At 42.1% G+C, this 18,283-nt stretch overlaps 1 protein-coding gene across 5 annotated transcripts in view; it reads right to left on the reverse strand.

Annotated features, from left to right (window-relative positions):
- Positions 1–16,980, reverse strand: part of LOC109902323 (protein FAM163A) — a 29,346-nt gene extending 12,366 nt beyond the window's left edge. Inside the window, exon 1 of one of the 5 annotated variants that reach the window (XM_031786316.1) lies at positions 16,637–16,980. The gene's annotated coding sequence lies outside the window, so the exon portion shown is untranslated. Of the gene's footprint in view, positions 1–8,915; positions 9,391–16,636 lie in introns of those variants that run through there. The other 4 variants (XM_020498593.2, XM_031786318.1, XM_031786319.1 and 1 more) reach the window with 4 other exon arrangements.
- Between the last annotated feature and the right edge of the window lie 1,303 nt (positions 16,981–18,283).

Genomic DNA, 18,283 nt, shown 5'->3' on the forward strand with positions numbered 1-18,283 from the left:
CCTCAGAAGCCTACCAGTCTTCCAACCATAGCACATTAAAGCTAGCCTCAACAACAAATAACGCATAACCATAGATCGACTTAATGCTCTGCATACTATTCTTCAATCAATGTTGAATCATTAGCAAAGAAACCTTGGCATCCATCTCTGGGATATAAATGTCTTCATTGCAAATCCATTCTAAGCGACAGAGACTTGTCTTCTTAAAGGCCTCGATTGTTACTTCAAACAGCTGACTGAAACGTGTTACGAACGAGCAGCTTAATTTTTCAGAGCCCAACTAAAATCCACTTACCATGTGGCATCCCCCTAAATCTCTCAGTGGGCGCTGGGAGCACATTATATTGTGGAAGCCTCCAAGCCTTGCCACTGTATTGGATGCCTGAGCTTGATATCTCACGCAAAAAAAAACAACACAACCCAAATGGGATTCATGGTCAGAGTTAATGTAATTTCTGTAATTCTGTTATCAGGAGCTACAGTTGGCTGTCCTCTTTGCACGTCTTCCCTTGAACTTATTTGTGTTCAAGTATGTTTGGATGGATAGAGAACAGAGAGGGGGAGAGCCTGAGACTCAATTAAGAAGGGTTAATTCTATCGCGTATTTTATGTCGTCTCACAACGTGCCTACCTGGCAGAACAACATTGTTTCCTTATGACTAACGTTTTAAACGTCATTGTACATTTTTACATTTTACCTCAGAATTCCACCTCAAATCAACCATAGGGTTTTAAGGTTTGCCTGGAGGGAAGCCAGCACCACATTCTCAAACACAACCTATTCACCAGATCATCTCTTCAACACTCTGCCTCTTCATTTAACATTCTTTAAAACGATTAAGTCAATGGGTGGGCAGGCTATACTACTGTTGTTACAGGTTTTTCTGGTAGTCTACGAGTAAACCAGGGATTCAATGCTAACACCAGGAGACAGGGGAGCAAACACTACCAATTGATTAGGTTCCAGCTTGGGACACACACACACACACACACACACACACACACACACACACACACACACACACACACACACACAAACTCCCGCATCATGCGCAAGTGCACACATACACTGCTTAAGATAGGAGCTGCAAAAACCCATCTGATACATTGACTGAGCTGAGCTTACAGGACAAAAAGGTAATTGGCAGCTAACCACAAATAAAGGTAGCGGGGCATTGGCTAACATTTCAGTTCAATTACTTGATTTTCTCCTGGTCATTTAGGTGCAGAGTGTAATGAAGGATTTCCCTCCATCCTTGATAAAAGCATTGGGTGAATGATGACTACTGTACAGATTCATCTCATTGGGATATAGTCTAGATGGTCCTCCACAATCCTAGGGTTCCTCTGTGTAGAGAAAGAGCATCTGTTTCAATCTCCATTCCAAGCTCCAAGGGTCTCATTTATAACCGTTGTTTAAATGCTACACTAAATATCTGCATGCACCGTTTCTTCTAATAAATCAGACCTGACGTAAAAGTGTGCGCGCGTTAACGAGGATTATAACTCCGTCTGAATAACGCCCATCATTCACCTTTTATAGTGACAATAACACCCTTATTTGCTGTATACTTTGGAAGTATTGGAATTAGACTGACATAGTAATTCTAAAGGAAATATCAATGGGGAACTTGATCAAATATCTTCGGAGGTGTTGGCAGAATATATTTTTTTTCCAGGGACATGTGATGTGGCTGACGATTTCAATTGCAAATTGTAAATTGTTCTCGACCTGTAAACAGATTGAATTCGCCAATGTTTTGCATTTACTTTCTCCCGAACCAAAATATGCTGCACTGCCCGCGAATTTCTGAAACGTCTACTCTGAAAACATTCAAACTAAAGTAGGCCTACTTAGTGGTAGCCTACACACTTCAGTGCAAAATATAAACTGTGTTCACCTGTTCAATTATACGGTATGTTATAAACGCGCTCACTTTAGGATGAATTGAGCAAAAAAAATGACATTATTAATAGCCTATCTAACAGGCCCAATTAAAAGCGATGCGCATGGTAATATGAACTCATCATGGCCAGAAAAGTTGCAATGGTAATGATATACTGTATGTATTATGTTTATAAATGAAACATTGTCTAGGCTACTCGAGAAATGTGGCATTACAATATTCAAACGTAGCCTTCAAATGTCAATGGAAAACGTGAACTGTCTGGTGTACTGTTAAACCGCGCTTCGGAACGCTTGGATAAATATTTTAAAATACCGATAGCTTAGGTGTAGACCTTACGGTGATATGCGTACTTACAAGCCCTTAACCGACAATGCACTTCAAGAAATATAGTTAAGAAAATATTTATTAAATAACTAAAGTATATATTTTTTATATACTGTGTATTAACAATGGTCCACCACCCAACTGACATCCAGCCAACTTGACACAGCTGTGGGAAGCATTGGAGTCAAAGTGGGCCAGAATCCCTGTGGAACGCTTTCGACACCATGTGGAATCCATACCTCGAATTGAGGCTGTTCTGCGGGCAAAAAGATGTTCATGTTTTGTACACTGGGTGTATATTCCCGATTTCCCCAAGTCTACTAGGCTACTTTTGCCTTCTTGCAATGCAATTCTTCAACCACTAGAAACTGTGTATGCATGGTCTAAAGTTTGCAGGAGGACAAGCACATTCTCACGTCAAATTCAGTTTATATAAATGCCAACTTTTACGTGGTAACTGTCGAGCACATGTTTTGGGGCATATTTTGTGTGTAGGCAACATTTATAAATGAGGCCACAGCTGAGGCTGTATGTGGCGATTGACCAAGAATGAGAGTGATGAGTACTGCATCCCCTGACCTCAACCAAATTGAGATGGTTTGGGATGAGTCAGACCGCAGAGTGAAGGAAAAGCAGCCAACAGTGCTCAGCATATGTGGGAACTCCTTCAAGACTGTTGGAAAAGCATTCCATCACTGGTTTAGATAATGCCAAGAGTGTGCAAAGCTGTCATCAAGGCAAAGGGTGACTTTTTGGTTACTACATGATTCCATGTGTTATTTCATAGTTTTGATGTCTTCACGATTATTCTAAAATGTAGAAAATAGTAAAAATAAAGAAAAACCCTTGAATGAGTAGGTGTTCTAAAACCTTTGACTGGTAGTGTATGTACAGTTTACTGTAAATGTTTAGGAATGTATTTTAAGAAAAAAAGTGCAATTTAACAATAAATTGAATACCTGACTTCCCACCAAAATCCCTGAACATAAACTGTTTTATGTGCTATAATTATGTCATTATCTAATGGATTATCGTCATACATTGTCCAACTGTTGCATTTATTAAAATTGTTTTTAAAACCTTTTAACAATTTTGATAGCCAATGCTACTGTAATAGTATAGGTATTCTGTTGGTATTCTCATACCAGTAATGCTGATGGGAGATGCCCCAATTATTACATGACGGCAACCATCCCAGAATAGGTTTAAAATGTTGTTCTGCCCTGCTGGCTTTGACTTTCTTCTGCATGTCTCATCTGCCTGTCTCTCTCGCTCTCTCACTCCAAGGACAGCCGACTAGCCGAGCAGACGGCTTCAGATGTCAGGCCTAGCACAGGCAGTAAAGCAGCGAAGCAGTGCTCAGCCCTTATTCAGCACACGCCTTAGAGCATCCTAATTCACATTTGTTTACTCAAAGAGCCCCGAAGAAGAGGACTGGTTCGAGGGCTTAACTCAATGAGGATCCATGAGATGGGAATGCTTATAGGACACATCCTAGCTAGTCGAGATTTTCTCCACACAAAAGTGTGCAGTTAGCTAAATCAGCCCCACATTTTCAAAATATTGAATGACTAATGTGTGAGAAAACTCCTTCAATGACAAGGTTGCACGTGTACCATCTAGGGACCAGAACTAGCCCCTTGCTTTGCAGCATATGGGAGAGTGGGATAAGTTGAGCCAAGTTGAAACCATACACAAAATGTATAATTTGACCAACTATTTAGAAAGAGGTCATCATTTCATGAAGTCTATGAAAGAAGAAACCACATGGAAAAGTGGTAAGGTAAGTAAGGTCCAACGTTTGGGATGGTGTTCTTCGGCTTGCAATTCTCCCCTTTTTCCTCCAAACATAACGATGGTCATTATGGCCAAACAGTTCTATTTTTGTTTCATCAGACCAGAGGACATTTCTCAAAAAAGTACGATCTTTGTCCCCATGTGCAGTTGCAAACAGTAGACTGGCTTTTTTAATGGGGGTTTTGGAGCAGTGGCTTCTTCCTTGCTGAGCGGCCTTTCAGATTATGTCGATATAGGAATTGTTTTACTGTGGATTTAGATACTTTTGTACCTGTTTCCTCCAGCATCTCCACGAGGTCCTTTGCTGTTGTTCTGGGAATGACGCACCAAAGTACGTTCATCTCTAGGATTCAGAACCAGTCTCCTTCCTGAGAAGTATGACGGCTGTGTGGTCCCAGGTTGTTTATACATGCATACTATTGTTTGTACAGATGAATATGGTACCTTTAGGCATTTTGAAATTGCTCCCAAGGATGAACCAGACTTGTGGAGGTCTACAATTGTTTTTCTGAGATCTTGGCTGATTTCTTTTGATTTTCCCATGATGTCAAGCAAAGAGGCACTGCGTTTGAAGGTAGGCCTTGAAATACATCCACAGGTACACCTCCAATTGACTCAAATTATGTCAATTAGCTGATCAGAAGCTTCTAAAGCTGTGACATAATTTTCAGGAATTTTCCAAGCTCTTTAAAGGCACAGTCAACTTAGTGTATGTACATTTCTGACCCACTGGAATTGTGATACATGATACATAATTTGTCTGTAAACAATTGTTGGAAAAATGACTTGTGTCATGCACACAGTAGATGTCCTAACCGACTTGCCAGAACTATAGTTTGTTATCAAGAAATTTGTGGAGTGGTTGAAAAACGAGTTAAGGACTCCAACCTAAGTTTGTATGTAAACTTCCGACTTCAACTGTACATTAGTTGGGGTCTCTACAAGCTTCAATATGAGGTCATAAACATAACATGAAAGTGCATCCTTGTAGTTGTGTGGGCTAATATAGTCAAACTGTTTGCCCTGGGGTATGTTGAGCCAATGGCAAAGTGAGCAAATTGTAGTGTAATAACAGGGCCGGGCCTATGTTAAAAATGTTTTTTTTTAAATACAAAGTGTGTTGTTAGGTGTTACGCCTGTGTTAAAATATGCTTAAAATTATTCAAAGACAAAGCGATTGTGATTGTGTTTGGGAAATAAAGATAGACATGGTTTAAAAAGATAGTGGGAATATTTCCTTCAGTTCAGTACATGTGTAGGTGGCTTAACTTACCCTGACCCCAGCTCAACTTACCTCATACAAGGGGTAAGTTGTGCCAAGAGGTCACTTTTTTTGGACAAGCTATGTTTTCAAAACTGTAATGTTGACATGAATTCTGATTATTTCCAGGGATATACAACACCCTGAAATATATGTTGATATCTATGTTAGACAGATTACTATATTTCACTTGGAGTGACGCAGATTGGAAAACATTTCTCAACTCACCCCACTCTCCCCGATTGGTGTCAGAAGTGGGATGGCGTTACAATGGGGAGGTATATGAACTAGAGGGTGTGTTCTGAAAAAGGGGACAGTGTAGCAACCAAAATGACTAAGTTAGAACATTTACAACCCTACCAACAGCCTGGGCATTTGATACAAATGAAGTGTTTGGTGGATTACATTGATATAGCGCTTCACTCGTTCTCAAATCACATATGATTACATGTGGATAACTCGCCTCTACTCCACTACCACGAATGTGGAGTCAGCACCTACAGTACATGGGTGCACAAATAGGCAGCTATTCTGCACCCAAACACTCACAAGACATCAGCTATGTGGAAAGCAGGGGGTTGCAAGTTTGAAACCGGCTAAGGACAAACGAACGTTGCATTAGATCATAGGAGGTGTTTCTGAAAAAGGCTTCAATGTTCCAAAGTAAAAACAGCAACAGAACTGGAGTGTAGCTGATGAGTCACGTCACCCTAGATAAACCCCCTGCAAAGTGCTATTTTAGCAGAAAAGAGCAACACCCAAGTACAGTAGCACTGTTCCAAGAGCCATGCAGGTTCCAGTGAGGTGCGCTGTGCCAGGGATCTGCCTCCAGGTTGCCTCCAACTCTGGCCTCACAGGCTTCATTCGCCTTGGCAGTGTTTCAATGCTCTGCTGCTCCACTCACACTGCGCATCGCCCCAAGCACTCGGCTGAGCAGCACGGTACGTTCACCAACCCGAAAAAGCTGCTGTGCAAACAGAAAGCCCCACAAAAGTGCTTTCCCTTGGGTAAAATCTACCTCCTCACCCCGAATGCAGAACTGCAACAGCTAGCTATGATTGATCGTTAAATATTCTATATGGTTTTATATCTTATAGAGATGGGCCAAACCTTTGGTGCACTTTGCATGCCGTAGCAGTGTTTGAATAGACAGAGCAGAACTGATTTGCAGTCGTCCTCTCTTTCCATTCGCCTCTGCCTTCAAGCAGACCTCCAGCTATAACCTTGTTATAATTGTCACTTTTTGTCCAATTACATTAGAACTGGTGGAGAAACATGGTTTCATCATGGTCTTTGGGTGTCGAATGCTCCCACTCAGCTCTCCAGGTTTCTCTTTCTCTCTGTTAGATAATCACATGAATCTTTTGATAGAGCTGCCTCTAACTTTGCACTTGGAAACACCTGGAACCTGCAAATGTTAAAAACTTGGCTTTTCAATCATTTAAATATAATTTCTGCAACAATATTTTTCCATCACAGGGTAGTTGTAACCAAGTATTCGAGCTGAAATGCTCCCCTCCTCCATTTCCCTGAAAAAAGCACTCATCTCTTCATGTTCTCAGAGAGAATACATCTATGGCACCGTCAGGAGGTGGCTTGGAAACGTGACCAAAATGCAAGGTGAGAGGGTGATATATTTTCAATGCCAAGTATGGGAGAGAGCCAATACCAAACCAGAAGGGGATAACATCAAGTTTTTTTTTAAATGTAGCATTAAATTGACAACTGAAAGCAGCAACTAATAAATGATTTTCCACTCTTTGGTTTCTGAGTCTGATAAAAGGTGGTGCATATCAGTGTGCATGTTAGTTCAGCTAGCTAGCCGCTTGAGTGGTCAATGAAGCCCTCTCGAGGTGTCAAGCGTGTCCTCCTCTAGTGAATGAGACATTTTAACTCGCCTGCCTTTTCACTTGAAGTGCTGTATGTGTTTTTAATCATCACCGAGATCTCAAAACTTAAAATGCAAGAGATATTTCTTGATATGAGCGACATTACGCTTTTAGAACGAAGACAGCTTATGTCACACATTTGGAGAGTAGTGGCAGTGATTCATCCTCATATGAGGAGTAGAATGTTACCTTAAATCTCAGTGTTCAAACATGATCGTTATTAAGATCTGATTGCTGGTCGCCTCACTACCTTTCTAATTTCAGAGTATCTTACATGGATAAATACTGCGGCATCAGGTTCTTGCTTGAACTTTAAAACACTGATTGGTAACGTAGTGGAAAACGCTCAGCGACGCAGTGTGCTGTATAAGACGGGTAAATGAACCCTCACTCAAGACATGGGCTCTCGGCTCCATCAACATAAGCCTCTGGGTTTGCACTGTAAGACCAGTATCACGTGGCATATCCTCTCTCTGTTGTGGATATGGTCTCTTGGTCTCATATCCTGTCAGCCAAGTATGGACAAGAAGGCAGAGTCCCATGGGAAATCAGTCTATTGCAGCATTGCCTCTGCTGGAGGTGAAAGAATCAGGGAGAGATGGCAAGATAGTCAGAGACCTTATCAATCGTGTTCTTATGGAGTTGTCTTTTTCCCCTCCCATGGGTCAGTGGGCTCAACATCCGGACCTGGACCATTACCAATTAATTTGGCTCTGTGTGTGTGTGTGTGTGTGTGTGTGTGTGTGTGTGTGTGTGTGTGTGTGTGTGTGTATAACCGATTTCCTCTTCAGTATAACAGTCATGGAAGCAGCAATTTGTCCCCAAAATACACAAATGTTTTTCATTTTAGGGGGGAGAGAATACGGGGTCAGTGCTGTTACGCTATCCCATCATACAATGGTCCACAGAAATAGTTAAGTGGAGTGTGAGGTGAAAAGGGAAATGGTAGCCTACACATAGGATCAGTGTTTGACTTGGGCAGGAGCTCACCTGAGCGGAGTACCAGCACCTCCCATTTTCTACTGCTTGAGGTCCTGTAACACTTCGAGAATATTAGCTCAAAAGTACTGTGGAGCTCCTGCACCTCAATATAAACAGTACTGGCACCCAAAATTAATACTAGCTCCTATTTCTGTCCAAGTCAAGCACTGCATGGGCTGTTTACATTGCCACCCCAATTCTGATCTTTCCCCACTAATTGGTCTCTTGACCAATCCCGTCAGATCTTTTCGCATCAGATCATTTTCAGAGTAGACCTGATTGAAAAAAATATCAGATTTGTGCTGCCTGTGTGATGGGTTCAGTTTCTTGTCATATATATATTCTACAATCAGTTGATTTTATGCGCCCCGGGCTCCATTAACCACAACTGATACCCATGACAGGCACATTTCACGTTCAAATAGCTGCAGGAATAGACTCAAGAGAACCACATTATAACCTAATATTTGATCCAGCCCTGTGGCACACATTGAAGTTGAATTCTCCCCATCGCCGCATGAATCATTTTCATAATCTCTATATATTCTAAAGACCTGTCAAGTCAATAAACAAAAGCAATCCCAGACACGTCCATAAACAATGCTGTCCTACCTGAATCGAACGTCTGGATTTATTTGACCAAGTAGGAATGTTGTTCAGGTTTTCCTGAACGGATAGAATAATTGAACGAGGTTGTGTCGTTCCGCGTCGTCCGATAATTGAGTCCCACATCACAAAACAGGCTATACTTACTTGTCGGGCACTGTACGTGTCACATTGTTCGTTTCCTCAACTTGCAGTATTCCTGTTGAGTTTTACCACTATAAAAGCCACCCCAACTGTTATTGCATTTCCGAGAAGATAAGGAAAGGGCACTGGAATAGGCTACGGATTGCGGCGGACGTTCATCCAATGAGTAGCCTGCCCGCGCGGTGCCTCTGGAAGGACGCAACAGTCTTGGTGCTGGATAGTCATTTCAATAGAGGTCAGAGTACAATAATAGCCACTATCATCCGGTGAGGTATCGTCACGGTTATGTAGCCCACTCGCGAGAAGGATCAGGCAGAAATGCACCCGCTCAGTCTTGTAGTGAAAACAAAATAATGAATGCGCATCAAATTATTGTTTGGAAAGAAGGATGGAACTTACAATATTGCGCCCCTTTTGTCATGCATGAGAACCTTGTCTTCTCTGCGCAAAAAAAACCTCAGTAATCCAGTAGGTGGGAATCCAAATCAAATGAATGAGGTGTGGATGAGTGAATGGTTAGGGAGAGTGAGATTGAATGTGCAATGCCACTTAAAGTTGACACCTAGGTGCAAGTAAAAGAAGAATCGTCACGAATTGAAGGGGAAAATTTGAGTCGCTGCACTAGTAGCCATAGGGTTTTGTTTAAATGATGTACCTGGTCACAGTTGTTTCAAAATGTAGCTACCACATAAATGCTAGTATTGGTGCCATGCCCATCGGAGACAAAATATGCAGTTATGCATTGCGAGATCATTGCAATTAATTTCGGGAATGCAGTACTTTTCAGCTATAAATTAAAGAAATGCCAGTAATGTTAATTACAAAAAGAGGCCTCCCATGATTGATTTGCCATCAATCACCTGCACGAATTAGGCTACTCAATCAAAAATAAAGGCACAGCAAACATTGACAGAGATATCAACCCTCCTCTTTATTTGAAACCGGAGATGGTGGTGTGATTAAGAGACTGTCTGTGGGGGCAGCTGTCCAAGGTCCTGAAGAGCCCACCAATGAATGATGCCGTGGACAGCATTTCACTTTCAGTGTAAGCAACATGCAGCCATAGAGTAGATATAGGCCTTACCAGCGATAATTGCACGATACACGACCAATTGATAGGCAAATTATGCATATGCACCAGTGCCCAACTACCTTTAGATTGAGTTGATGGGAAACCCTAATGGTCAACCATGTCCAATCAAGAGTTAAACTCCCCTACACACTCTCTGATGACATCCGATTTCCAGTCCAATGTCCCTTCTATTCCCCATTATAATAATTTCATAGTTCACTAAACACGGCCCTGAAGATGGCAGATGTGCACAGAAGTCCTGATGAGGTTTGGAATGGATCCATGCTAGAGGTTGCCACTTACAGGCTACATTCCCCTGAGCTAAACCATAATAGGCCACAAAATCTACCGTGCATGTGGCCGATATCGAAAGAGGTAGATCTAGGGTGACACTTTATTTGGAGAGTCCACTTATAGATGGTTTATAGATGTTAAAATCAGATTTGCAGTTAATAGTTAGAAACGCTATAGACCATTTATGGGAGCCTCTCAAAACAGTGTGAACAGATATACTATATACATTTCCAATTGCTTAAAAAAAGTGAATACCTTTTCATAGTATTTAAAGTGTGCCACCATACTGGAGTTGAGGGAAGAAAAGGTGACACATGAGAAGTATAGATTCCAGCATTTCGATAGAAATACCATGGGAAGGGACGTAGTGTGGAGGGCATTGTTGAAGCATGTGACCGAGAAGTTTGGGTGCTTTTTGGACAGAGTGTAATGATCAGTAGAGATGCTAGGACCAAGTGTGAAACGAGATCTGTGTTTAAAGTGCTGGGTCAGTCCATTCCACCCAGACGTTCTGAGAGCTGTGACCTTACAGGAACACAGAGTAGGCGTCCCAAATTGCACCCGGTTTCATAGCTCACTACTTTTGACCAGAGCACTACGGGTCAAAAGCAGTGCACTAAATAGGGAATAGGGTGCCATTTGGGACACACCAGAGACTCGGCATCAGCTCGTCTGTCTAATGGTTATTAATGGTGGTGATTTTGCCCATTGACAATAATAAGGCCCAAGCGTAAAGGCTAAGCATTTTGTTTCAATCAACCTTCCATACAGGCACCCATTACACTAATGACTACACACAAGCAAGCAGTTAGTGTAAGTTCTGTCCAGACTCTCCCCATTAACAGCAATTGGTGATTCGATGAAATGGAGGGATAAAAACAGGAATGTAAAATTGTCATTCACTGCAGGACAACTCTTATAGCATTGATCTCCATGTGACCCTAATACAATTGCCTAATGGATGTTTGAGAAATGCATTTTTCATCTTCTCTTGCTTTTGGCCTTTTTAATTGGGGGATAATTATGGCAAATGTTAACAGGCTACCGTAGTTGTTTGTTCCTCATTCATAGCCAACAACCAAGTCTGCATCGAGGAGACCAATGACAACCTGGGGCGAGGAGCCGGACCGTATCCATGGTGACCAGCAGCTTCCTGGTGAATGCGAGGTCTGTGGCAGTCAGATCGGAGCTAATATCATTTCCTGGGCTGCTGGGTCTTAGGTGCTGCTTATCTGGCCTGCACCCCCCCCCCAACTGTGCTTTCTCAGTCAAAGGGAGGGGCATAATGCTTCCCTCAGTCTTACATCAATCACTGTGTTATACAGTTCATAGAGTGGAGAACTGGACAACTGTTATTCATTGGGTGAAAGGGTGTCGCTTTGTAAGGCCTGGCCAGCTGAGAAATATCTTCATGTTTTGGTGTGTGTGAAAGAGGGAGTGTGAAAGAGTAGATCAGAGAGAGAGAGGTGGCCAGAGAGACGGAAAGAAAGAGGGAGTTCATCTTTGCAACAAATTGGCACGACATCTCCAATACAAATTACAGACCTATCCTCCTGAGGGATATTTGATGAGGGATTGTTGGGGTATAACTGGCAATAAGAATGATGATCATTATTATTCAGAATCTCCCTCACTCACCGACTGCACATGGAGATGAAAGTTGGTGTATATTCAACATGCAGACAGTATTAGAGGAACACATGTCCCCGGGGACAGCGGAGGTGTGTGGGAGATGATTGATCATGACTCAGCATTGTACTGGCTCTCTGTAAGCGTATCCATCATGTGACCTGCTGCATGCGTCCCAAACGCCACTCGATTCCCTATTTGGTACACTTCTTTTGAACAGAGGGACCTGGTCAAAAGAAGGGCACTAAATAGGGAATAGGGTACATTTGGGATGTAACCACTTGTCTCCGCTACGCACTTCGCCTGCTAAACAACACTCACTAGCCTGAATCCTCACTCACTAGCACTGCAGCTCCAGTACACATTGCCAGCAATAGATAGAGAAGAGTACACTGATCTCATTACAGGGAACATTCATTGCCAGTATAACCAACTTTTTTCTTTTGGGGGGGAAGAGATTAAAAGAAGCCTTCTTTCTATGAAATGGGAATAAATAACAGTCTTTAATAATTATGTACCCAAGAGTAAAACAGGATAACTTTTAATTCACCCGCCAGCGGGACACATTTTCCTTCAGGTCCCCACTACTACATTCAGGGTGGCAGCTTGAAGACCCTGACCCTTGGCACACTCCCCATCTACAAGATGATTGTGCAACTGCTGACAGAGTTGCGCTGTGCATCTGCATATCTATTACATGTGGCTCTCGTAAATAACCTGTAATGGAACTGTCATCTCACTAGTACCATCACACATTAACTCTGCCTCAACGCCAAAAGAGCAGCAGACGAGAGCTGTGTTTGACTACGGTAAACTGTGTTTGAGTACTGCAGATTGTGGCGGCACACTGGTATCCAGTGCACGTCTGATCGAATTAGGAGTGGATTGCCATCTCGAACCTGGTGGTTAAAAACCCATTCTCGAGAATGTTTTTGGGTACGGACCCAAGAACAATACACATCTATTTGTGGCCAACAATTAATCATATATTTATATTGGGCGAGCAATGTCAGAGCAGCATAGACTGAGATACATTAGAATAGTATAGAATACAATATATACATATGAGATGAGTAATACAAAATATGTAAACATTATTAAGGTGGCCACTGATTCCAAGTCTATGTATATAGGGCAGCAGCCTCTAATGTGCTAGTGATGGTCATTTAACAGCATTTAACAGTCTGACTGCCTTGAGATAGAAGCTGTTTTTCAGTCTCTCGGTCCCAGCTTTGAATGCACATGTACTGACCTCGCCTTCTGGGTGATAGCGGGGTGAACAGGCAGTGGCTCGGGTGGTTATTGTCCTTGATGATCATTTTGGCCTTCATGTGACATCGGGTGCTGTAGGTGTCCTGGAGGGCAGATCGTTTGCCCCCGGTGATGCGTTGGGCTGACCGCATCATCCTCTGGAGAGCCCTGCGGTTGCGGGCGGTGCAGTTGCCAGCGTTGTTAGTCGGTATGCGAAACCAAATATGTCCGGGGGGGGGGGGGTTCGAGAGACATTATGGAAATGAAAAGCTCACTTAGCTTCCAATTAATTCATTCCTCAAATGTAATTTATTGGAGATAATACTTTCAAAGCAGAATCAAAATAAGAATGCTCCTCATTTTCACATTTTGCTCTGCAGCCCGCGGTGCCTCTCAAACGCAAACACACACATAAATGCTCAAATAACCCGGTGCTCAGAGCCCCTCTTGAATATGGAGTTTATTATTGGTGCTGGCGGAGTTGGATTGAAGCCATTAGAATTCAGCAGCAGAGACGGATGCAGCGGCAGCAGAAGACCCCAGCAGTGCATATAAGGGGGAGTACAGGGGAGCACAAACACAGCTAATGACTGTGTGTGTGCGCGCGTGTGTGTGTGTGTGTGTGTGTGTAATTGCTTACCGTATGTTTGCATATCGGTCCATATGCACTGAGCTAGGTTTCTTGGGGTAACAATGTGATTAGGGAGATGGGATGGCATTTGCGACTAGATCATACAACGGTTTGGACTTAACACATAGGCCTACTTTAGATCGTCTATCCGCCCTTCATCTCGGATATCTTCCTCATTCCTTTTTTTGTTTGACTTAAAATTATTACACGCGACAAACGTGGTCAGATGATGGTGCCTGCCGTTGTTCTTGGTCTGCAGTATTACATTTGAATCACTAAAGAGACCCTCGGTAGATGCTATATAGATTTCTAATCGACCTGTGACTCGTCAGACTGTGAAGCAAATTAAAAAGCAGTGTTTAACTTATTTTTATACCCGGGAATAGGGTTGGACATTTGAAATTATTTCACTATTTGAATAACATATTTTGGGGGATATTTGGATATCTAGCGTGACTCAGGAGAGAGCTGGTGTGCTGCGTTCTGCTTGTTTCAGCAGAAGGTAGGGGGGGTGGGGGGGCTCAATAAGGGCCTTCTTTGCAATCAAAAGGAACATAAAACTCAACATCCCAATTAGGGTCTGGCTAAAAATACTTCAATCAGTTATCGAACCCATTGCCCTCTATGGTTGTGAGGTCTGGGATCCACTCCCCAACCAAGAACTCACAAAATGAGGCAAACACCCAATTGAGACATAGTGGAAATGACAAGCTTATTTTATAATACTTTTATTGCATCAAATGGTTGTTTTATGCGATAGAATAGAGGGTTCGTATAACTCTCTTGTGTCTGTGTGAACTGAAAGTGGGCCTCTGGGAGATAACGCTGACAGGAGATTTACGATGCAGAGCATGAGTTAATGTTTCTGTTCTAAACGGTACCAGGGAGACATGGCTGATTGTGACCCATTCCATACACCTGTTGTGTGTTATGTAGACTGAAGGAGGATGCACTTTGCTATAAAATACTGTGCTTCAAACCAGCTGGTTAAGTTCTCAGTGATCACCTCCAGCGGTGATTAACAACCAGCTCCATTACTGCAGTAAACCAGCTGGTTGAGTTCTCAGTGATCACCTCCAGGGGTGATTACCAACCAGCTCCAATTACTGCAGTAGTTAATTAAATAATCAAGTTTGATTGTTTTGAAGAAATCTAAAAGTCTCTCCTTTTGATTACAATAATTCCACCACAGACACTGTATGCAGAACTCTGTTAAAATATACTTTGCGTACAACGCAAAACCTCAAACAATGAATGTAGAGCAGAATTGGGACTGTTAGATATCAAAATCCAGAATCCAGCAAAGAGATGTTAAATTCTACAACCATGCCCACACATTCCACCACAAAGCCCTCACCTACAGAGAGAGGATACTAGAGTGTCCTCAGCCAGCTGGTTCTGGGGCTCTGTTCACAAACACAAACAGACCCCTCAGAGTCCCAGGACAGAAACCCATTTAGACCCAACCAAATTATGAGAACGCAAAAAGATAACTAGTTGACACACTGGAAATAATCAACCAAAAAACAGAATAAATTGGAATGCTATCTGGCTCTAAACAGAGAGTACACAGTGGCAGAATACCTGACCACTGTGACTGACCCAAAATTAAGAAAAATCATATGTACAGACTCAGTGAGCATAGCCTTGCTATTGAGAGAGGCCGCCATAGTCTGTCTTCTCTTGAGAGCCATGTCTGCCTATGTGCACACTGCCCACAAAATGAGGTGGAAATGGAGCTGCACTTCCTAAACTCCTGCCAAATGTATGACCATATTAGAGAAAAATATTTCCCTCAGATTACACAGACCCACAAAGAATTCGAAAACAAATTACATTTTTTATAAACTCCCCCTCCTATTAGGTGAAATACCACAGTGTGCCATCAAGGCAGCAAGATTTGTGACCTGTTGCCACAAGAAAATGGCAACCAGTGAAGAACAAACACCGTTGTTAATACAACCCATATATGTTTTTTAAATTTTCCTTTCATACTTGAACTATTTGCACATTGTTACAATACAGTACATAGCCATAATATGACATTTGAAATGTCTCTATACATTAGAACGTTTTGTGAGTGTAATGTTTACTGTTAATTTCTGATTTGTTTATTTCAATTTTGTTTATCTACTTCACTTGCTTTGGCAATGTAAACATATGTTTGCCAATAATGCCATGCCAATAATGCCCTTTGGATTGAATGGAGTGAGAAAGTAGTCAAAGCGACTCGAGCTAATTAGACAAACGTGTTGCTGCCATAGGTTATCATCATACCATCTAGCAGTGCCTGTCTTCACTGTATATCAAATCGTTGTAAAGAAGCTAGCTAGCTACAGTAGCCGGCTAAGTTAGCCAGCTAGTTAGCTAAAGTAGCAAGGCTAAATGAGGCCATTTTGCTGCGCTCCCCGTCCATGTCACCAACAACTCCATTCACATTAAACTACAGCACACATGTTTGTTGATCATTGTAGCCTACTCCTTCTCATATAGCCAACTTCATTCCGTAATTTTAATTCCATTTCACATTCATTTGAAATTTCCCACCTCACATGGAGCCTCTGACTGTAGCGCCGCTGTGATTGACAATAACAACAAGCTATACATGTTAAAAGGATATGTAGGCTATCGGTGCGTCTTTTGTGTGGTGCGCACTCATAAAAACTGTTATAAAACTGTTGTTTTATTAACATTTGGAAAGTAATGGTCTATTCGTATAGGCTATGTAGCAATGTCACATAGATAATCGAATACTAATGTTCGTTCAAATAGTCAAATATTTGTCCTTGAGGACCACTTCCATTAAAGTTAACTCTTAAGAACGGAATAAAATTGGTGTCAGCTCACCATCTGTGGCCAGGGACCAGTTAGCAACATCTCTGGCCGGTGTTGGTCCCTGCACTGCTATACACAGTGCTGGGTTAAGGCACGCGTTGTCAGCAGCGCTTTACAGGCATTTCTAATTCTGTGGGAATTGCATACCAGTTTCTCCATAAAAGAAAGTAGCCTATAGCAACCCCAGATTAACACAGCAAGACAAAAAAAAGGTTGTTCAAAGTGGAATGAAGGCGGGATTGACATTGATTAGCAATTGAGTGTGGGAATTAATTTCCTGATTCTCGTTTTGTTCAAATTCATTTGCCGCAAATCTGTGAGTGACATTGGCTGGCTGTTCGAGATTGCGTAGATTGAAAATGCACCAGCCGGAATGCGCATGATGCGCTGTTCCACATTGTCAAATGAGGGTTTGTAAGGTCATGAAAAGGTCATTGTTAATACAATTCATGAAGGCACACTTTAAAATAATATCGATCACTTAATAACCTACATATCAGCTATTATCGTAATAGCCTTCAATGCGTGTCTGTGTGCGCTGTTGCTGGAGTAGCGAGAGCGACATTTCAGCTGCAGGTATAAACTAATGTCAGACAAAAGACTAACTAGATAGTCAATTCAAAACATAACGTGTAGCTTGTTATCTCGCTAGTTAACGATAGCCAACTAAGCATTGATGTCGCTGTCGCCTTTCCACGGGTACTGTAGATAGCCTAAATAAATCCGCACCGTTGGAAAACTGGGATTCCCCTCTATTAAACAGTAGCCATGTTAAACGTTGTCGCAATTACAAATATTCTAAGGATAGCCTAATTGACAAATAACTTGTTGTGCATAGACCTCCCCTGAAACATTAATATTTGAGCCTTAAATTTAAAAAATAATAATAATCTAGTTAGATACCTTGCTTTGAAGTAGCCTACCTAATCCATTTGATCTCTGATTCATTGATTGAGGAAATCATTTTATAAAGACAAAAGTATTTGGTTGTAATGTTACAATATTTCACATCAAGGGTGGCAACCATCCTCCAGGATAGCTACTGGGTGTGCAGGCTTTTGTTCCAGCCCTGGTCTAACCACAATGTAATCTAAACATCAGCTGTTCAACAGGACCGTGATTAGCAGATTTGCCTGTTTCAGGGTTGGATCAAAAGCCAAGCCTTCACACCCAGGATCTCTCCAGGTGGAGGGTTGACCACATGTTAACAACATGTGACCAACAGTGCAGTTCTACTTTGTGGGAGGTTAAGTGCCTTGATCAAGGGCACAACAGCAGGAGATGGTAGGCCTACATGGGATCAGACACAACAGCTTTTCAGTGTCAATAATGCTTACTTTTTCCATGTAGGCTATAATAAGAGTCATGAGAATTTAGTTAAAAGTCGTTGAGAAGTCATGGGAAATGTGAATAAACCCTTAACACTGAATAATCTGAGTTCTCTATAGAATAACGTAATTTGTCAATTTCGGGGGCACCAGTTTAATGGACCGTCAAGCACTGGCTATACAGCATCATAACATGATGCAGCATATTGCTGCACGTTTCAAGGGCTAATCTTGTTTCTGTGTATTCCGCCCCCCTTTGAGCTGCAATGAGGCATAATCCTGAAGGCAGCCTACGTTCTACCTGCTAAGGCCTTCTAAATGACCAGGCCTC

This window comes from Oncorhynchus kisutch, linkage group LG13, assembly GCF_002021735.2.
Source record: "Oncorhynchus kisutch isolate 150728-3 linkage group LG13, Okis_V2, whole genome shotgun sequence".
Lineage (NCBI taxonomy): Eukaryota > Metazoa > Chordata > Actinopteri > Salmoniformes > Salmonidae > Oncorhynchus > Oncorhynchus kisutch.